The sequence below is a fragment of the Sander lucioperca genome, chromosome 1 (assembly GCF_008315115.2).
Source record: "Sander lucioperca isolate FBNREF2018 chromosome 1, SLUC_FBN_1.2, whole genome shotgun sequence".
In the NCBI taxonomy this organism is placed as follows: domain Eukaryota; kingdom Metazoa; phylum Chordata; class Actinopteri; order Perciformes; family Percidae; genus Sander; species Sander lucioperca.
The window spans coordinates 19586111-19608764 of NC_050173.1; the positions used below are offsets into that span (position 1 = coordinate 19586111).

The 22654-nt window shown below is 40.1% G+C and overlaps 1 protein-coding gene and 1 long non-coding RNA gene across 3 annotated transcripts in view; one reads left to right on the forward strand and one right to left on the reverse strand.

Annotated features, from left to right (window-relative positions):
- Window positions 1–22654, forward strand: part of cntnap2a (contactin associated protein 2a) — a 358406-nt gene that overhangs the window by 60210 nt on the left and 275542 nt on the right. The window lies entirely within an intron of this gene.
- Window positions 2774–11801, reverse strand: LOC116038038. Its single transcript, XR_004101998.1, has 3 exons — window positions 11703–11801; window positions 5983–5988; window positions 2774–2788 (listed from the first exon to the last, which is right to left on the reverse strand). It is a non-coding gene; the product is annotated as an uncharacterized LOC116038038 (long non-coding RNA).

Consider the following 22654-nt stretch of genomic DNA (forward strand, 5'->3'; position numbering starts at 1 on the left):
TGAGCTGGCCCATGTCACGTGACAGGAGACGAGCGAATGAGCGTCAACGTGCGACACAGCCGACAGCGACACAGCCAAGGGCCTGAAAATGTGTATGTTTTTGTTCATATTTAATTTATTTCATTCATATTTGTTATTTATTTTACTTTTAATTTTATTATGTATTGACCATAATACATTTTGTATAAATGGTCTGTATTTGTCTTGTGATTTGTCTTAAATGTAATAATATTTTTACTGACAAAAATTGGCAATAAGAAATTAACGGTATCGGTATCGGTATCGATATCGATGAAAATGCAAGAAAAAGTATCAGTATCGTATCGAATCCTAAAAGTGTGGTATCGCCCATCCCTACTCTTCACTATCTTCTTACTTATAAAACAACTAGGTCCAGAGTGCAATACACAACTACTGCTGCTGCTAATGCAACAAGTGCAATTACTGTCAAACCGTATTGCCACATCCATGTATGTTATTTTATTTTCTACAATTTAGTATCTGTACTCTGTGTTTAGTGTTAATTAGGAAATGTTATCATAATAACACACAATGTTGATGTATACATTATACCTGCTAAACATTAGCATGTTAGCACTGTTATTGTGTTAGCTCACAGTGTAGCTGCGACTAAACACAGACTCACAGAGCCGCGAGCATGGCTGACTCTCTCTCACTCAGTTTTGTTGAAACTGTTTTAAAGAGGTGTTGATTCAACTTTACCATTTGGGAGGTAGAAGTTTGTGGTAATGTCGAGCTGTATTCCGTCATACTGAGAGGTGATTCTAATATTTAGTCTACCCTCATTGATACTTGATGAGGTGTCTGCCATATTACCATTTAACAGTATTACCATACTCTTATATTATCTTATCTCATTGTTTACTGTATCTCTCTTAGCTTTTTACCTCGAGCCTATCACTCACTCAACTTCACCTCCCTGTCATCTTTTTTTCTTGGTCCTCTTTTCCTATATTTTTCATCACACACCTCCTTCTCTTTATACTTCTGTGCGCCTTTCCCTCTTTTCCTCCTCTTTTTCCTTTCACTTTCCTTCTCAGGACATCTGTTAAGCGATGTTTTCCAGGCTTAGTGACCTATATCCCTACTGTCCTAATGCCCTGTCCATTTATCTAGGATACATCTGGGCTAGCACAGCCATGTGCACACATAAAGAAAAATGCTTGGTGAGAGTAGAGCTGGAGAGGGAGGAGTGATTCTACATACTGTATCAAACAGTATAATACATTTTATGATGTGTCCTAAGACAAATAGTGACTAAATAAATTGAAAAAAAGAAAGAAAAGAATTAGGGGGTTTTATGCAAAGCACTCTTTTCTCCTGACAAATTAGAGTACAAAATCCCTCCTACTCCCATAAAGGAATATGTTAAAAAAACTAAAAAACTGCTTTGCATACATATATAACAGGAATGTCAAAATAAATGTTTTTTTCAACTGCTCAACAAAAAATCATGCTTTTTTTTAGCACTGTACATACGTTCACTCCCCCCCCCCCCCCCCCCACACACACACACACACACACACACACATAGTAGTATGTTGCCTGGATGCTGAGTAAATATGACTTTTCTTTTCACAGCTGCAGCCACTGTAGCAAAGTAACTCTCTCCCCAAGGTTCAGGGCAAACACATCTGGCTCAGCCAGAAATATTTTCTTTTACCATAAAGGCAAACATTTCATCTTCCATGTTGGAGAGCAGCTTTCAATCTAATGGTACCTACATCTCCTCTTTCATTTCCATTGACTTTGTCATTTTCTATTTACCTTTTTTCCCCAGAAACATATAATACCTCTCATTTTACACTTTCAAACTTCTGCTATTTAATCTATTCCCAAACACATTACCCCTGAAGTCAAATCTAATGATGGGGATTCAAAGCACAAATTATATCTATCATAAGTTGTGGCCTGGATCCTGTTTTGCATATGGTCAGAAAAACTGTCGGAAACCTGTGGAGCTATTATTGATGCAAATGAGATAATAGCATTATGCTAATAACGGTTCATTAGATTACCTTGTTGTATGTGTTAAATTAGTTCTCAGATAAACCCCTAACCTGCCCTATTTGAAATCAGAGTCTTATTGGATGACATTCGATATTGGTTAATTGAATCTTGTTTATTTAGAGTGGGAGACACTGTGTGAAGTTTACCTGGAGGTCAAGAAGCACACGCTCACTTTTCTATCTCGTGTCAAAACACAAAGTGCAGGCAACATGCACAGCCTGGAGTAAAGTTTAATTAAAGTTCAGTGGTCTCACATGTAGGCAAGATAACTGCACTAACACCTGTGTCTAAGTTTGCACATGCTGTATACAAATGTGTATAGATCAGTGTGTATGAGCATGAGTCTGCATCACTGTGTGTGTGTGTGTGTGTGTGTGTGTGTGTGTGTGTGTGTGTGTCAGTTGCCACCTTTGCTCATTAAAGGTGAACTAAAGCGAGGCCTGGCCGTTTGTTGGGTTGATAATTGATGCACACAGCTCAGTGGGATACAAGGTTTAATTCCTCAGCATTAACGGACCTCACATACACTCATGCACAAACACATACACACAAACTGCGAAGGAGACATAAATCAAAGACTAAGGGCCTGCCACTGCCTGCCTTACTGCAATGACAATATCAAAACACCTCTCCATTTCTCTGTTTTGCTTTCTCAATATTTCTTTCAATCCCTGTTAATCCCTCTCCTTCGACTGCTGTGACACTGTGTCAGTGCACATATCTCCTCTCTCTTCCCCTCCGTTCAATTCTATTTTGACTGCAATTACAATATCACAACACTGCTCGCTCTCCCCCACTCTGTCTGACTCTCTCTCCCCCACTCAATCCCTTTCAAGCTCTCTCTGAACAACAGATGGTCACCTCATCCCACCCACAGATAGAGGGATAGAGAGTTACAAGGCTGATGGGGGAGGAAGGATAGAAAGTGGAGCTTCCAACTAAGTGTGTGTCTATGTGTGAGAGAAAAGGAGAGGGAGAGAGGGAGACACAGAGAGGGGCAGAGAGAAATGCTGGTGTCTTGAGAGACCATGTCCATAAACACAGAAAACACACAACACAAACCATAGCCTTGCAGGGAATTTAGATTAGAACGAACACACACACACACACACACACACACACACACACACACACACCGGGCACGCAAATAGGCGTTCCAAAATCTGCATGCCCAGATTGCATCCTCATCCTACCTGATGGCACCAGGTCAGATAATTATTTTATGCATGATTTACATATGAATCACTAATAAGAGAGTTGAGGTGGGAAATGAGGCTGAGGGGGAGGAAAGAAGGGCGAGAAAGATGTAGAGAGAAAGAGAAGGGTGGAAGATGAGGGAGAGGCGAAGTGGTGGATTGAAGTGCAGCGCCATGTAGGATGAGATAGAGAGGACGCAAGGTGAATTACAGCGGCACCGGAGAGGGGAAACCAGGCCAAGCTTCTGTCGGTCTCGATTTTGCTGGCTAGTAGGAATTCTGACCCCCATCTTTCCCCTCTTTCACCCCTCAAATTGGTATTCATGGTCTATTGTGGTCACTACATAATTGAGCTGCTACCGGTAATACAGAATGATAAGAGAGGAGGAAAGAGGGAGAGCGTGAGAGGGGGAAGAGCCCATCATTGCACTAAATCATGATATAGGAGAGGTGCTATATAATGGCATATTGTTGCTGAAAGTGCAGATTTGATCCCAGAGACAAAATTTTGTCTAATCAATGTAGTATTGTTATGGTGGAATTGCTAGGAGAACAGTGCTCGATAATAAGATGATCACTAATTCTAAAAGGTTTGGAGATGTGCAAGAGAAAAGTGCAGAACTTTTCATCAAGGCTGCCTCTTTCAGAGCACCAGTAAAGTTAGGAGTGAAGCTTAACGCCCATGGGAGACAGAATTTGCCACCCTCTGTCAAGCTATCTCTTCTAACCATGTGCCTCATTATAAAAGAGATAACACACTGAATAAAAAGCAAGCACACTTCCGCCTCAGCAACAACTCTTTAACATTGGGAACCAACACAAAGATGCAGCAGAACAAAAGAGAGTTAGTTGCTTTTAAAGGTTAATTACATTTTATATTTACATTTATTGTACTGTAGTTATAAAAAAAAATCTAATCTCATCTGGTGTGAATAATAGCAAAGTGTTTAATTTCCTTTAAACTACACACCAGGGTATGCATGATTTAACATTGTTCTATAACAGTAATTACGATAATTCTCTATAGTAGTACAATTGTCCCATCGTACTATTTCTTATTGATAACGAAATGGACCATTCGGTATCAGTTGTTACACTCAATAATGTTGCAAAACAGTGAGACCTTTCTCATGTTCAGATCATCACACTCTTTTAGACTGAGGCAAACATCTCAAGAGAAAATCCTAGTGTATTTTTGGTAGGAGGGTAATTTATTTTTACTATTATTGTGATGAAGACTGCAAGATTAATTTGTACTGCCTGAAGCTAAGACATGATGATTGGTAGAGAAGACTCAGTATTCACAGGAGATATTTTGCTGTCACCTTCTCATATCTACAGCAAGCCTTATTGACACAGAATGATGATACATACAAGGTCCTGCAAAGTGGAAAGAAGAACTACCTAATATATTTGCTGGTACTGAAATGCAGCTGCTGAATACAAATGGGGATAACATCATTAAACAAAGGACACTGCGATAAAAACCTAAATGGCAATGAAGCAAAACTGCAAGTCCACTCTTAAAGGGACAGTCCAATTTAATACAGCATGTAGTAAATGTCGATCTTGTGTGGCATACTATGTTTTCATGGACGGGCATTTGAGAGTACAGAGGAGGCCAGTTTAAACTTCACTGTTTTGTCCACTAACTCATTCAGTGTGCTGTTGGGTAAAGTAAAAAGCATAATGACAGCCTGTGTTGTGACACCAGCTAAGTTAATGTAGACTTGTACTTCTTTATCTAGTGAAAACTCCTGAGTAACCTCTGGTCCCTGAGTATTTGAAGATTTTTTTTCTTTTCTGGTACTATGCCTGTCCCCTTCTTTGAAGCAGCTAAATATATTGTGAAGCCCTTTTGTATATTATTAGTATTTCCATTTGAAATGACAATCTATGAGTACATTATTGGTTTCATTTGCAGTACGGTACCCTCTATCAGCTTTGTTTACATGGTTTAAATACCTGATGTGTGTTAACATTTTTATGATTGTATAATGAATTATAACAGGTTATGGAACATCCAAACACCATCTATAAATCAACGATAACGAAAAATATGAACAATAACGTTGCTGTCAACGGGCTTATCTGTTAATGTTAGCTACTGACCGTTTACCTCGAAACCATCCAGCAAATAGACGGTACCGTAGGGTGCCATTACCTGAAACCGGTGATTTAACGTCACAGCTCATTTTACACAACAAAACAAAACGCTGAGTGAACATTACTAGCTACGTTTTGAATGTTGGTTTTGAGCGGTATGCACCCCCACTAACCTGGAAAACGGTTTTAAAACAGTAACGTTAATACAGCGTGTCGGAGGAATACAGCGTCTCCTGAAGCGGGGAGTCAGAGGCAGAGGGGCCGCAGCGTTCGCTAACGTTAGCTTCTTGTCTCATCTGGGGTCTGATAAACAGTAAATTAATGCTATTTTCCAATAAACTGTAGCTGCCATATTTCATGGGACCCGCGTGAGTGCGGATTTCAAGTCGCGGCTTTCGTCACTGTTTGTCACTTTGCCTAAGATTGAGTGACAAGTAGTACTCGCCCTGTTGTTAATTTGATTGCCATGACTTTGCGAGTGATGACGTCCTGTCACTGTTCCAGTTGAGAGTGAATGACAGTTCGCTTGAGTTCAGTAGAGCAGACAGCTCTGCAGAGTCATGTAATTACGACTTTATGACTTTTCATAAACAGCTGAAAGAGCGACGGTGCGCGGTGTACATAGCGGAAACCCTGTTGTGCGTCTGACCTATTTCTGATACCGTGGCGGCAGAAAAATTTTAGTGGTTTTGAAACCGTAACTTTTTCATACTGTGGTATACTTTGAAACCGGTAACCGGCCCATTCCTACAGTGTTTGTTGTTTCTTTAAAGATCTGCAATGAACCCATCCAGCATGAATCTCTTGGAAGAAAAATTACTTTCCAAATCTATTGTTTTGCATTCTGGCAGACATTCAGCACTGAGGAAGAATAGTCTCTAAAGACAGCAACAGAAGTACTTCCAGAAACTTACCCTTGCAAATTTCCCTCTTACGAATGCAACATTACATTGAATTTGTTTAGGAGATCTGCCAGAATTTCTATAGTGTTTACCCATCTTTAGAAAACTGCCACTGACTACAGTGGTTTACATCAGCAGGCGTTTGATCAGCAGAAATGACTTTATTGCTGATGTCAGTTTTTGACTTATTGCTGCCTGATTGTGTTCAATAAAGAATCTATAGGGACTAATTACATGGGGCTGAGATTGGGTATTGATGAAGCTCTGTGCCTAATGATGTGTGAGAAATTGTGATTGTGTTTGTGTTTGAGAGGTGGGAGAGCAGGTTTTCTGCTTTCTAAAGTGTGTGACATCATGCATGTGGGTGTGTCTGTTTCGCTCCTGTTCTTTAAATAGTTGGGTTTCTCTAAATCCATCCTTCATGATGGACAGTTGGAAGTGAAAAAGGCCAGTTTTAATTTGCTGCATGGATACCCTCCTCGGCTCTCCCAGGGACTCTCTGCTTACCACCTCTCCTGTTAAAGCAACACACTCCCAGCAGCACACACACATGAACACACTTACGGTATATCCCCACAGAAATCAGCTACACACTGACATACAGATGCATGCACACATTTCTTTCAGATAAAAACACACCAGCATGCAGATGTGTGTTTGTACACACACAGAGGCAGAGGGATCTCAGGAGGTGCCCTATTTAGATTAAATGAGTCACAGAGATCTCATTACTACTATCTAGACTCTTTATCAATTTTTAGTGGATATGCTCTGCTTGAGAGCAAGGATAAACAAAAGAAATGAGGAAGAAAGTAAAAACATGGACAGTCTGACAAAAATAGGGTAAAAAGTAAGAGGAGATGAAGTAGGGAGAGGAAAGACAGGTCAGAAAAACAGACTGAGAGTGGAAGAAACATAATGAAACCCAAAGAAAGGAGGAGGGGTAGAGAAGATGAAGGAAAGCTGTGCCACATACAGTGGACAGTCCTGTGTCAACTTATCTGCGTTAAAGCCTGTCTGCCTTCATTCATAGTAAATCTCTCTCCACATTTCTTTCATAATCACCTAGTGATAACATCACCATGACATTCATTTCTGGAGTTCAGATCTGAATGCAGCCAGGAATGCTGTCCATACTCCTGTTACAGTACTACAACAGTGACTATTACTGTTTTATTGATGTTATGTTACTGCTACAACTTCCAACATTTCCCATTCTACCCAAGATGCTACTACCAATCCTGTATTTTTGTTATCTGTGCAACCGCAACTGTTCCTGAGAACATAACAGGACCATGGACAGTTCTGGTCCTGCTGAATGAGTCATTTGTAGGTTCAGCACTGTGGAGAGCTCCTTGGTTGTTCACTAAAGGCTAATTCACTAAAGGCTAATTCAGCCTCTCTCTTATCCTGCCTCTTTCATACTTTTCTCTAATAATTACTTTCTCACACCTCTTCTCCATCTTCATTCATTTTATTTCGCTCTCTCCTTGATTTTCCACATTTCCCCATTCTTCCCAAAGGGCCTTGGAGTGGTGGGGAAGCATTTCAAAGCAGCGCAACGTTGAAACAGAAGTAGATACAGTGTGGCCTAATTGAAATGCAAAGCGCAGCAGCCTGGATATGTGGCAAAGATCAACATCACAGACAATTTTTGGTATGCTGGTTTGTGCTGTGATGTTTCTTGAGACAGGCTGAGGTGTGTGATACAGTACAATGCCAAAATAGCTGGAGTGATTTAAATTATTTAAACACTTGCAACACACCATAGAGAAGGTTACTATACCCTGTGCGCACTTTTCTCTCTATAAGACCCCTGAGGAAGAGGTATTTGGAGCATTGTTACAGCAGGAGCCATGTTCATCATGTATATCCAAAGTGAAGGCTGCTGTATAGGCTTGTAACATATTTGCTCATACCCCTGCATGTGTCTACCTTTGTGCAGGTGGGTGATGATTGCAAGAGTTTTTGGAGTGCAAACACTATTGTGGAAGAAAATAAAATAATTTTACCCAAAGTGACACACACACACACACACACACACACACACACACACACACACACACACACACACACACACACACATCTTTATAAGATCAGGAGATGCTAAGTGTAGGGGGTAATTGCAGACAGCATTTAATTGGTTTTGGGAAGAGAACAGATGTGAGGATTGACACAAAGAGATGGAGAAAGACGCACCAAAAGATGAAAGGGAGAGAAATTAAGATGTAGACGTGGATAGAGATAAAGAGATAGAAATGGACAGATGGAGAGATTGAATAGGAGATGGAGAGAAATGCCTAGAGATTGAGAGATGATGAAGAGAAAGGTGGAAAGAGGGTTATGAGTTTAGAGGAAAGTCCTTTGAGGGTAAACCTAGACAGGCTGTTGAAAGCAGGACTGTCTAACTTTTTTAACTCTCCAGTTTCCCTGCTTACTGTATGCACTTCTTTCTCTCTGTTTGTTTTGGACTCTTTGTCTTACCTTGTAATTTTCTCACGCATGCTTTCCCCAGTCTTGCATTCCCTTCCCCACTGATCCCCTCCGCACCCTACAACACTCCTTCCCACACACATACATGTACCCGCAGGCACACACACTGTTCCTCACAGCATTACCCCTTCTTCACTAGAAGCCACTCAGGATTCTTAGTATCCATTTGCAGGGGGCTTGCATCATGCCCTGCTTCCTGTAACCCAAGGTCTTTGCAGCTCCACATTCACAGCAGGGGGAAAGCCTTGATGAGCACCCGCTGGCCTTAAAGGTGGTTCCGCATGGGAAGGGAAGACCATGTCTAATTGGCACTGTTAAGACTTTGAAACCTTGTTGGTAGATTATTCTGAAAATAGCATTTGCTTAGCTATTCAGTCTAAGTCGACCGCTTTGGGTGGTTGTAATTGTGCAAGGTTATACATCCTGAGGGGGAGTTAAGTCCAGAACAATAGGTCACAGGTTAGGATTCTTACACTGGATGTGCAAATACTCTTCTGTCTCCTTTCCCTCAAAAACAAGTTACTATCTTGGTGCTAATTGATCTGTGCTGTGTAGTTACATAAATGCCATTGCTTCTGACAACTCTTGTCTTAGATGAAAAACAAAAGAAGAAATAAAGCAGAAGTAACATTTTGCAGGGTTTGTGCACTAATGCCACGCTGTTGCTCCACTTGCCAACACAATACACACTATACAGAGGCCCTAGCACATGGTCAGCCATACAATATATCCCCCAGAATGGGTTGTCCAAGGACACCTCAGTAGAATGTTTCAGTTGCCCTCTACTTGAAAATCTCCTCTATTATTTTGTCACCTTGTTGTCAAGAATCGCTGCACTTGCACATTTTGACTCTGCCTTCAAAATAAGGCTCAAAGCTTGTCACTGAGGCAGTACACGATGAAGCTGAATACACTGAAGGGAAGAGTTCAAGAGAACATTATTTGATAAAATTGTGGCGTTTATACATTCATAAAACCCTCCAAACCTTTGGTGCCCTTTACAGGATGTTAAGGTCACTTTCTACATCCAGTGTATCAAGCAAATTCTGTCAGCATGTTTAGACTCTCCCAAGAGCAAAGAGGTCAAGATGAGAGAGGGTGGGGTTGACACAGGGCTGATATTAGGGTTGGAAAGTATATCTGGGATGTACAGCCTCGATCTAAAGAGAGTTCAGCACATCTAAGCAGAAAGGCCAAGGGAAAATCAGTCTTTTGAAGTGTGAATCGCAGCTGTAATTTTCCAGCAATTTAAAGCATTAGACTTTTTCCCTCTCATATAGGACTTGATAAAGAACCCAGCCCCTCTGAATCACAGTGTAATACTTTCATCCAAACTATCCCTGCTTTAACGTTGTTCTCCTACTAATGAAGGGTAACTTCAATCGAGACCTGGGCCATTACTCTGCCAAAGTGGGATTGACTCTAAGCCTGCGGGTAGAGGGCGGTACAAAGACAAAACACTCGCATACACACTTATGTGTGTTCACGTATACAGTCATGCGTTACAACTCATCAGATGTTGTTCTCCAACAAATCTGGCCTCACACATCCTGTATCACCTAGAGTATGCACACATGCATATTTAAAATTAGATACACAGTCACTCATATGAGCGGACGCACATACAGACACTGCAGACTAATGTGAAGCCTGTAGTGTAAGCAAGGCTGATATTTGGATTGAATTATTTTAGAAAATAAGGAGATATTTAAACTCATATGTATACTCCTAGTCTGATGTTGGCTGCAGCTGTCAAACTTTAAGGAATAGTCTTCATAAAGTAGTTGTGCCCTCGCACCCTGAGTCTGTCTGAGTCTTCCTCGCGACCCAAATACTATCTTGTTATTGTCTTTCTACCAGACAGTTGGATAGAGGGCTTTCAACCCCAGCTTTTCATTTTGATTATGTCGGCACTGTTTCACTGCCAGCCTGTTCTTCTGAAGATTCAAAGATTGTGTGTGTGTGTGTGTGTGTGTGTGTGTGTGTGTGTTGGTTTTTATGTTCCACGTGTGTTTTATCTCTCCAGGCCAATGTAGAAAGAGAAACAGCATACCATATATAGTTGTAACCCTGTCTGTATTGCCTTTTATGTCTGCACTGGCTAGGTTAAGCATTTACATAAAGATTATAAAAAATGTTTTGACAAAACAATTTCTGAAAATGAGTTATTCCACTTTAGCCTGGATGCCAGCCGAACTTAACCCCGCCCACAACATTTGAGGTCGGGAAGTTTGGTCTGGATTTGATCCGTTGTGGAGCAACTATGCTCGAACCTAAGGTGTTTGGACCAATCAAATTGTCAGGGCGGGCTTTATACGATGATGGACAGATGATCAACAGTAACGTAATCAACCACATCACCAAAGAGCGCTTGGGTTGAATTTGTTTACAACAAAGGTGTTGGCGCTGGAGAATTGAGATGTGTAGATTCCGCCATTGCGTCTGTTATAGAAGATATCGACAGCGCATTAATTTTAAAAGAGGAACAGAGAACCACGATCACATATGTATACACATTGCCACACCCGCCTCTGCCTTTGCTCTGTCGAGGCCATGGATGTATTAAGAGGTAAACATACCTAGTTTAATAACTCTGGATTCGGCTACTGGTGAATGTTAAAAATGTTAAAAACGTGACGTTTTAAACAAGGACCCTTTAAGTGTTCGGGCTGGTAAGTTGATCTACCCCAAAAAAAATTATCCGCTGAAATATAGAAGTTTCTTTCGCCATGCAAAGTCTCTGGGAAAAGTCTTTCTGGGCCAGAGGGGTGCAGTTCCACCGTTGGCCGCTAAGCCCATGGTTGCCTTAAGACATGGCACTGTTCCTCGGGGGTTGGTCGAAGCCTTTGACTCTCCGTTGCTCTGATTGGTTGTAGGTCTATCCAATTGAGTGCAGAGGCATTTTTTTTCCTGGTTCGGTTAAAACATACCCCATAATCACAGCCCGTATATGACGACGTCAGGTTAATTCCACTTACATTATAATCACGGTCTGTTCTCTTCCTGTGAAACAGTTTCAAATGTTTGATGACTCATCCTGCACTCGGGGGCATTTACTAATTTATGTCCAATGAAGGTGTTTTATCATAATTAGTATTTTAGTTTAGTTTAGTATAAGTTTTTATGTCCCTCCCCCATGACTATAAATCCTGCCAGCTACCATGGGGACTGACAGCTAGCTAGCTAGCAAAGCAGTGGCACCTGAGTGGCAATGTTTGTGACAGCGTTGAAACACACACACACACACACACACACACACACACACACACACACACACAGGTACAAACAGACATGCTATACCAGCCACACGCTGCCGTGGCGGCTGACAATATAGCTGAGGTCTAATTCAATCGAGGGAAACTTTCCGATTTTACTGGCTCTGTGCCAATGCAGCACAGGCATGCTACAAGCTACATGCAGATGAATAGAGCTGCTGCTTGATGACAGCGGCAGGGTGAAGAGGCACAGTTATTCTGCATGTAACTGCCGACGCTGCAGTTACAGAGCAGTTTAAAAGTCAGCAAGGTTTCACATCTATCTTTCGTCCTAATCTAACAGAAACAGCAGTTGTGGGAGGTTTGTGTCTAGCCCGGTAGAGCCATTGCCAACAATCCGCCTCAGTACTGAGCTATATTCTGCCCACTGTTTAGCAGTCCAATCAAATGTAAAGTTTCTGATCAGTGCTGTCAGCCAATTATGGTTTCAGTCATTCAACACTCATATCAATATTAACACCTAATTAAACTAACACAACCACACTAACAGACTGAACATGCCACTGTGGCTACTTGGGAAATATGATTGCATTCTTTCCCCAAGGGAACACAATCCTCTGGAGAATATTTCATGCATTATTTGAAAAATAATAAAATCCAATGTATACTTATGAAACATCAAATATTGATTTGAAATTATTACAATCTGACTGAAGTTGGACTACAAATAAGTGTTGATTTAATTCATTTCTCTGAACCTATATCAACTTTAGATTTTAGCTCACTGTTGTAACATTTCTTTACAGAAAACAACACTGATTGAGAAAATATGGGAGAGAAAATTGTGTGGCACAGTTCAAAATTCTGACTCAAACTCAAATTGTCTCTCTCTGTCCCATAGATTGCTCCTGAAAGAAACACAATTAAGCTCTTTGATCACCTCACTGTTGTGCAACACAAAGATTGATAGCACTTTCAGCTCTGGGGAAACTACTGCAGATCTGTTTTGTTCTTTTTTTCTGAGGCGGATCAAAGAGCGTATTCGTCAGCAAGACAGTGTATTAATAAATCTGTCTGAACCACTAAGATACAGTATATCATATGAACTCTTCAATCAGAATGCAGTAGGATTTTCTTCTGGGAAAAAAATTACATCGCACTGGAATGGTAGTCCCTCGCGGTTCTAATGGTGCCTTATCTCATTCAAAATGGTTTTGGTCAGGATCTAATTTGCCGCCTCCCATATGAGTAGGCTATAAATTTCACATGGCAGGTCAATCCAGGGGTACTCTTCTTAAAGGGTGATCCCACTGGTGTATTCCCACGGCAATAGTTATTGTACTTGATAAGATGAGTTTGTTTCTATGTGTGAGTGGTAGGGGTGTAACGGTACATGTATTCGTACCGGACCGTTTCGGTACAGGGCTTTCGGTACGGTGCACGTGTGCACCGAACGGCCAAACGCAATCTTTTGTGTGCGGAACATAGGTCAATTTTCGTGTTTCCACACGAACATATTAAGTGGCGGAAGTTTCCGCGTTCAGCGCAAATCCCGCCCTGCAGCTGATTCTAAAGTTTTCATTGGTCATGTCAATATGTCAATCACTGTACAGATTGCCTACACCAAACACTGATCTCTAAACCTACCCGCCGTCACTGTAACCTAAACCAATGAAATCGACTGCAGGGCGGGATTTCCGCTGAAGTGGTTTGGGGGAAAAAAATAAAAATCACACACCGCGTGCTGTACAACAACATACACGGCACGCTTTAGCTCAGCCTCTCGCTAGCTAGCGTCATGGCCAATGCAGACAAGCCCATAGACAGTACGGACAAGCCGGAGCTTGAAGAGCCACCCATATCATTATTCCTGTTTGGGAACACTTCGGTTTCCCAGTGAAACACGTTAGCGGACAAAGACTAGTCGATAAGACGAAAGCAGTAAGCCGACGTTGCTCAGGAATGATCGGGTATGTTTCTGGCAACACTTCAAACTTGTTAAAGCACTTGAAAAGGCATCACGCGAGTGTGAACATCACTACTACAAGGAAAAAAACGACCGTAATTCAAACGCAGCTCCCGTCGGCATTTAAACAGACCTTTGCTGGTAATTCCGATCGGGCCAACGCAATAACGAAAGCAATTGGTGTTTTTATAGCAGCTGATCTACGACCATACTCGGTTGTTAACAAGCTGGGATTGATAATGATGCACTGTAGTCCATAGTTAGTTCATTATTGATAGGTGATATAATCAAACCAAATGTATTTTCATATTTCATATTTTGTAATGTGTTATTGAAAGAATCTAGGTAAAAGTTCAGAATGATGTTATGCAGTCTTATGAGTGAGAAGCTGGATCTGATCCAGATGTTGGCATAAGAGAATAACAGATACAGAAGAGGCCCTGATTGAACAGCTGTCAAGATGTGTTATGTTTTCTGTCATTCTATAGTGAATAACAACTTTAGGCACAGTTAACCTATGACCTTAGAAGAGGCCTACAGGAACTGTGTGTCTCTTAGCATATGGGAATATATCGTTGTTATGATGAGATCATGTAAGGGTTTCCAGATGTGAAGGTTTTATCTATAAGATGGTCAGGTCGAGAAGATTCGAAGAGAGTACTTGGTCTGTGCCATGCTGCATGTACCTTGTGTTCTCCCTCATGAGAATTTGTTCAATATTGAATAAAGCTGCATATATCTGAAATCATCGAAGTCGTCATCTTTGAGCATCTCCATCATCATTTCCAGAGAGCACCATCTCTCAATTATATTTTATTATGTGATATTGGTTTGAGACTGAGAGTATTTTATTTAGTGGAGAACTTTGCAGCAGTATTTTTCTTATTCTTTTTTTATTTTATATATATTTTATTTATTATATTTTATTAAAAAGTGTTTTGCTTGTAAACAAATTGTTAAAAAAAAAGTTTATAGTAATAAGCAACCTGCAGTTTAATGTTTGCATTGCTTTCCCTTACTGTACCGAAAATGAACCGAACCGTGACTTTAAAACCGAGGTACGTACCGAACCGTGATTTTTGCGTACCGTTACACCCCTAGTGAGTGGTATAAATTAGGCAGAGGAAAATGAAATACAAAGAAGGAAAAAAGTAAAGCAGCGGAAAAAAGAATTTTCCTCTCACACTTACTAACTTCGGATGAGCTATATGAGTGAACTTAACCCTAACTTGTCTTTCTCTTCTCTCAACCTATTTCTATCCATCTGTTTCATTTTTTGTCTATCTCTATGGCCTTTTGTCTCAGAGCAACTCTGTGGGTGTGCATACATTATGCGTAGTCCTGCTGGGCAATGAGAGCAATACAAGGACCGAGACAAAAAAAAAAGCATTTTTCTTCATCTTCCGCCGCCGATAAATTGCTATTCATTGTGTCCCTTTCTTCTTCTTTTTTTGCTCTCTCCTGTACTGTTGTGCTGCTTCACCCACAGCCATGGTGACCTGCATACAAAAATGAGAGGAGGGGAAGAAAGAAAGTGACATATGAGTAAGAATATGAACAATTGAGGCTGAGAAAATCAGGTGACAGAGGCAAATTTGAGGCAGAGGAATTAAAAGAGGAACATTTGAGGGACAGTAGAAGAATACAAAGAAGGGTAATATAGTGATGATAGAAACAAGAATTAAGGATGAGGACAGAGGAGTCTAAAGAATAGAGGAGAGCAGAGAGAAAATATAGAGGGAGTGAATGATTGCGGCATACGCTAAGCTTGTCATATCTGCTTTGGCCAGAGAGAATACACAACCTCATGATGGACACTGACAGTTGTTGATGAGTGTTGAATCTGTTGAATGTTGAACAGGCGCCCGATGTTTCGTGTTTTCATTTGCTAATGTTGTTTTTCTGCTCTGAGGTTACACTCGATTAGCACTCAATTACCTACTTGGATTGCAGAGAGAGGGGGGAGTCTTACAGCAGGACAGTGGACCCATTCATCCACGTTATATGGGCAGGAAGCCATGCAAATACTCAGTGGTTTACTCAACCACTGAGCACCACAGACGTGCAGTGTTTATAGTGGTGCAGTGTTTAAATCTTTCGGGATGTAACAGATTTAGTGTTTAAGCCAAAGTTTATCTGCACCTTCCCACACTTTACCATCTGCCAGGTAGAAAGATTAAAGTAATAGTTCATTTTTAATATTATAAAACACTTGTTACTGGCTTGTAAAATATTTATGAGCACTTATTAGAAACTTGTTTATAGACCACTTATCAATGTTAAAAAAGGTGTTTAATGAGAGTAATCAGACTATAAGAGTTTTTATTAATGCCTTATAAGGACTAATAAACTCTTTATTATGCACTTATTAACCAATAACAATGCTTCTTTGCAGCTACTGGAACTAAAGTGGGAAGCTGTTCTGTGTAACACTTACACAGAACAGCTTATTAACGTTTCTATTAAATAAATTTAGAAAAGTAGCTGCAAAGGAGCATTGTTATTGGTTAATAAGTGCATGATAGAGTTTATTAGCCTTTATAAGGCAATAATAAAACTTCATAGTCTGATTACTGTCATTAAACATCCTATTAACATTGATGAGTGGTCAATAAACTGTTGACAAGTTTCTAATAAGTGCCCAAAATATTTTACAAGCCAATAATAAAATTGTTTTATACTATTATTAAAACTCCTTGAGTCTAATTAATGTTAATAAACATCTTCATTTTTATTACAGGTATATAAACCATAAACAAGTTTCTAATAAGAGCTTATAAGTGTCATAAGCAATAACAAATGCTTTCATTGTGCTTTAATTAACACTTGTATGGACTTATTTATGTTTATTTGCAGCTTATAAGGTCTTATAAGTGTCTTAATAACGTTAATTATTGCTTATTACAAGCACCTTAAAATAAAGTGTTGCCGTAATTTTGTGTGTCCTGCGTCCTGATGACAGAACTGATGTTACCCTTACATTTGTACCAGTGATCACATTCATTTTAGTGTAAGTTTTCCCTTTTATCCTCATGCAAATTTTAAAGCTGATGTTTAAAAATAAAGAAATTCTGAATTCTGACACTTTTGTCAACTTTTCTTTTTTTTATACCTCTGATGAGTTTGCACCCGACCCCATGGGCCCCAGTGCAACCACACTGCCTGCACTGTGTATATTTATGCCCCTGAACTCTCTGCAAAGCAAATAAGTGCATTTCCCAAAAAACAGCCTTTAACTTTATGTAGTTAAGTAATTCTGATATTTCTGAAGTAGCCTACAACACACAGTAACTGTATGCAACATTGGGCTGTTATTTACAGAAGCGGATTAATATTGCATGTGGAGTAGGAACGTCTCAAAATTTGAAACAAAAATTTATTCCAGGCAGGAAAGTTTTTTGGAAGTTCAACTTGGAACCTTTTTTTATGTCCTGTAGCAGTTTAGAAAATGTGGGGTTTTTTGTTGCTAGAGGTGATCATCACAACTACTTCACCCATTGTCCATTGATGAGAACTCTTTCCTGAAAGCTGCCTCTTAGTTTCAGCAGGAAAGCATGTCAATGTCAATTTAACACTTACACAGTAAGATACACAGTCCTGATGTGTGTATATAACATCACAAAGACAAAGGAAGTGTGTAAATTAAATAATGTGGCCCATGTCCCATTGACTGAAACATAATATGAATGATAGAGCGGCCTCTTGACCTGCATTGAAAAGAAGTAGATATGCACAGCTCAGGCAGAACAAGTTTCAATTTGAATCAATACCTCTGTTAAGCACGCAATGGAGGATCAATGAGAGAGGAAATAGCCACATACTCTGATGCTCGTAATCTGCCCTTTTATTGTGGTGTATTTTTCTTCTATAGCGTGTGCTGACACCAAGGTTATTATAGTTTTGCATTTTTCATTAGTTTTTATTTTTATTTTGTTTTTGACTTTTTGCTTTCAAATTCAGTTTAGTTTAATTAGTTTTTAAAGTGGGTTTGCTAGTTTAGTTAATTTTTTTATTTTTTGAACATGCTTAGTTTTAGTTTAGTTTTTATTAGTTTTAGTGTTAGTTTTAGTCTTTTTTTCGTAATATGGGTTATTTGTCAGGGGCAAGATTCAAAAAGGTCAGAAGAAGTATTGTGTCATAATAACTCATCAAAAACATCATACAATTTCAGAAATATGTATTCACAATGTATTCAACAATAACTCCAGTACATAAAACGTACATATGATGAGCACAAATATGTAAACAGTCTACACAAGATGCTGCAGTAAGTGCAAAATGTGTAAGTGACGTGTGCCAGGAAAAAACCTAAATAGCCAATAGACTAAAGAAGACATACATGAACAGGTGTTTTGAACTTTGGTTCGAGTGAAGTGGCAAACTTTTTGAAGTCAGTCGACTCACACAGTTGTATAGACATCCCAGTATCAATCCACATATTAACCCACGCTTCCTCCCGCTTTTGGTGTTCCTGTGTATTTACTAACCACCAGCTATCGGGTCTCCGGTGAAAGCACGCCTGTAGTGTGTTCTGTCCTACGGTTGTCTCCGTCATGTTGCCTGGCCCTGTACCCATACATCCATGCCCTGTACCGGGGTTAGCTTCTGTTATCCGGGAAAGGTGGCTTTGCGTTCTTGTCCACATATTTTACCACCTTCCACTGCAAGGCACTTGCTTTTATCATAATCAAATAGGACTCTGCCGCTTTCTTCCAACTTTCGGTACCGCCATGATGAGGGGCATGGACTATGTTGTGTTCAATTTAACATATACTGTCAGAATTTCTGGGTTCCCAGTCGGAAACTATATATGTATATGGCATAGACTATAAAACAGGTCTATGGTTGGAAATGTCAACTCTGAAAGATATAACTTTATTTGCTCTGTGAAAGACATTGACAATGACAAAAACTAAGGACATTTACTCGATAATTTTATTTTATTTTAGTTAGTTTTACAAACCAACATTACAATTTTAGTTAGTTATCATTTTTTTGTAATGCCTCGTTTTTATTTTTATTTCAGTTAACGACAATGTTTTTTCCCACCTAGTTTTTGTTATTTTGTTCGTTTTCATTAACGATTATAACCTTGGCTGACACTTTCCATTATGTTTTACACAACATCTTTGTTAAACTAGTCTATATCCACGACGTTCCACTTCCGGGATTGCTCAGTTTCCGCCGGAAAATCCGCCAGATTTTACTCATGTAGGCCGGATATCCGTTGCCTTGGGCTTTCTTTGTGTCAGCATTTTAAACTCCAGTCGATTTATGAGGACTATGATTAACCTTTTCTCAGATCTCTGCAGGATAAATCCAGACAGCTAGCTAGACTATCTGTCCAATCTGAGTTTTCTGTTGCATGACTAAAACAACTTTTCAACGTACACGTTCCACCAAAACAAGTTCCTTCTGAGCCTATTTTGCAGAGGCACTGCTGCTTTTCTCCAGTGCTTAGGACCTCCCAAGACGATTATGATTGGTTTAAAAAAAATGCCAATAAACCAGAGCACGTTTCCCTCCCATCCCCAAATGCTATGTGGAGTAGCCAGACTCACCTCCAGGGCAGACTATTGTTAAACTAATACAGGCCTCCCGTTTGCCTCTTTCTTTCTACCTCTCTTTACAACCATCTTTCACTCTTTCTGTCTTTGTCTTATGATCTTTTCCTGTCTTTCTCAGTGCACACTTCATACTTGAAAAATCTTTTTTGCGCCCCTTTTTCTCTCAATCTCAGTGACACTCGCACACTTACAGTATGAGATCAGATCTTTGTCTGTACTGTGGTTGGGGGAAGCAGCATAGGGGGGTGGGTTATGTCGCTGCCTGGTTTAACAACCCTTTCAGAATGTATTTTGGCGCTTGTAAATGCATGAATATGAAGAGTACGCAGAGTGGTAAGGCTTGATAAGTATGATTGTGCATGCGTTTTGCGTGAGGTGGTGTGAGGTGTTTGTGTTAAAGTAACAGGCAGATTGGTTGAGAGAGCTTGTTTCTGAAGTATGGGAGACACATAGTAAAGCCAAAAGAACTCAACGTCCACGTCTTCTCAGACTGCTGTTGAATAGAGCCATGTGGACAAATTCCTGGACTGCAGCTTTAAATGTGTTAGTTGAATGAAGGAGTCGAGGTAGCAGCAGACATAGCTTTTGTTGTTCTTCTTCCATCAAGTTCAAGGTCAATTTTAAAGGTTTAAAGGCCTTCTCACACACACACACACACACACACACACACACACACACACACACACACAGTGTCTGTGTTTATGAGTATACAGCCTTGAAGATAGACACTTTCTTCAAATGAATTCTAAGAAATATGTAAATTATATGCATATAGACACATGCAGACCTTAGCATTCACACACACAAACGCGCACATATGAAAATACTTACCTTACTGTTAAATGCGTGAATCACCAAACCTCAACAAATGGCCTGTCAGCCTTGTACCACGTTTCTTTAGACAAACCATTTAAATTGCTTTGAGTGCTTTATTCCAAACGCACACTCATAAGTTGATTTTGCAGATAGAGGCAAATACACAGCAGGCAATAAAATGCCCTTGTTTTGGCACTCCAGGATGCACTTAATCTGAAGGCTTACATGCAGATGTGGGTCAAAGTGAGGAGAGAGCCAAGTACATTCACAGATCGTGTACGTATGGTAGTGCTTGTGTCAGTATGTGGTGTTCTTTGGGCCAAAGCCCCTTTTATCTCCTCATAGAATATTCATTATTGCTGAATGAATGAAGAATGCATGGGTTTATGCATAATATATTAGAATGTGAGTAAATGTGCATGCATTTAGTGTGTACGTGCATTATTGTGTTTGTGCGAACAATGTGGAGAAAAGTGTGTGCACAATGCGTCTGCGTGTTATTATTATTATTTTTTTGTGGGCATATTTGTTCTCAGTGGATCCCCAGCCTGCCGTGCTTGCACTGCTGCGCTCTCTTTTCCAGATGAAAGCCGCTGTGCTTGTCCTCTGGTGCTGACTCTTCCACACACAATGTTGAACTACCAGCGCCACACATTCACACTTGCCTCTCACTTTGCTTCCATTCACTCTGCTATCTGCTGTCAGCTGAATCTGTACTGACGCTGCACACCGACTACAGAAATCAGTGTTTGAGGAAAAAGTAGGAAGAGGAGGAAAGAGACGTAGCACTTTCTTGTAAAAACAAACACCTCTAAATTTCTGTGTTTTTGGCAGTTTTCCTCAATCGTAGACATGTAACCACTTTGAAATTGTTCCTCTTCTTAAGGCAAATGCATACCAACATGTATTCAGAAAGAGCCATTTGCAAGCAATTTCCAAATAATTTACATTAAAAGGTTAAATTAAATTATAATAATTTAGACGTATTTTCCATAACATATCAATTTCTTGTAATCTTGTATTGGCTACAGCATCAATAATAATGCTTTTAGTTACAAAGGAACATAGCAAATATTCCATTACCCACCTCCCCCTGAAATATTAATCCTGTATCCTGAATGGGGCTTTAGACTACGTTTACACATGGCCGGCTATTTTCATAAACTGACATTTAGAACCTCTATGTTTTCAGAAAAGTGTTCGTTTACATGTACCCGTGTATATATGCTGTCAATGCTGTCAAGAGCATGCCACACCTGTAGGTGGCAGTGTAACAAGAAGCTCAAGCCCATGTTAGCCAATCAGAATCCCGAAAATAGCAACAACAGCAACGAATCACTTCCTCTTTCTCTCTCTCGGCTGCCTAAACCTCCGTTTGTTCAGTTTACGTGCAAACGTGCAAACGAAGTTTTCCAAAATCTCCACTTTGGCCGGAGTTTTTAGAAATAATCGTTTTCTGTGATAAAAACGGGGTTTTCGTGTAAATGAGAGGCCAAACCGCAGGAAAATATCTGCGTCTTCCCTTCGTGTAAACGGGCTTTAGCAAATCAACATGTGTCACACCGGCACTGGCTCTCCCTCAGCCACGCCCACCACCCATTCTCCACTCAATCAGTATCATCATTCACTATCCCCAGCCTATTAGCACTCCTCACCTGTTGCCTGTTTCAGCTCGTTAACCCATCTACAAAATCCCTCTCCAGTCCTCAGTTGTTGTCTGGTCTGGTCTCTATGTGGCATATGGACTCCTGCAGTATTGTTGTGTCAGTGGTTTGCCAGATCTTCCAGTGTTTGTCTCCTGTAAAGTTAAGTTGATCTTCTGGGCTCGTGTGCTACTAAGTTTGTTTGAACAGTTTAACTAGAAATCTCCTGAGTTTTTCTGGTATTTTTGAAACTGTCTTTGGCACCACTCTCCTTTGCGATCTCCTGTGTTTTTTACCTGTTGGACTCTACCTTGTTTTTTGATGCTGTTTTTAACTTTTGTTTACCTGACAAGAACTTTAATTAAAAACATTTGGATTTTATTCTTTGTCCTGAGTCTGAGTCCGTGACAACATGTCAGTGAGGTGTCTGATTTATTGTGATTTTTCTCCAGCAACCGACAGATCAGAGCTCCTTTTCTCTTTGTAATCAAAGCACTACTGTAACCTGTATCACTTTCAGAGGTAAAAGCAGCTAGACAATTACAGAAACTGTCAATGAAGTTGACAAAAAGCGACAACAGAGAGAAAAAGGCAGTCTCAAAGAAAAGAGGAAAGATTTGTGTAAAAGTGTAGATGTGAGCAGAAAAATAATCAAGTTGATAGTCTATTTTGTGTTTCTACAGGGCAGGAAGTGAAAGAGGGGAACAGGGAGAGAGATA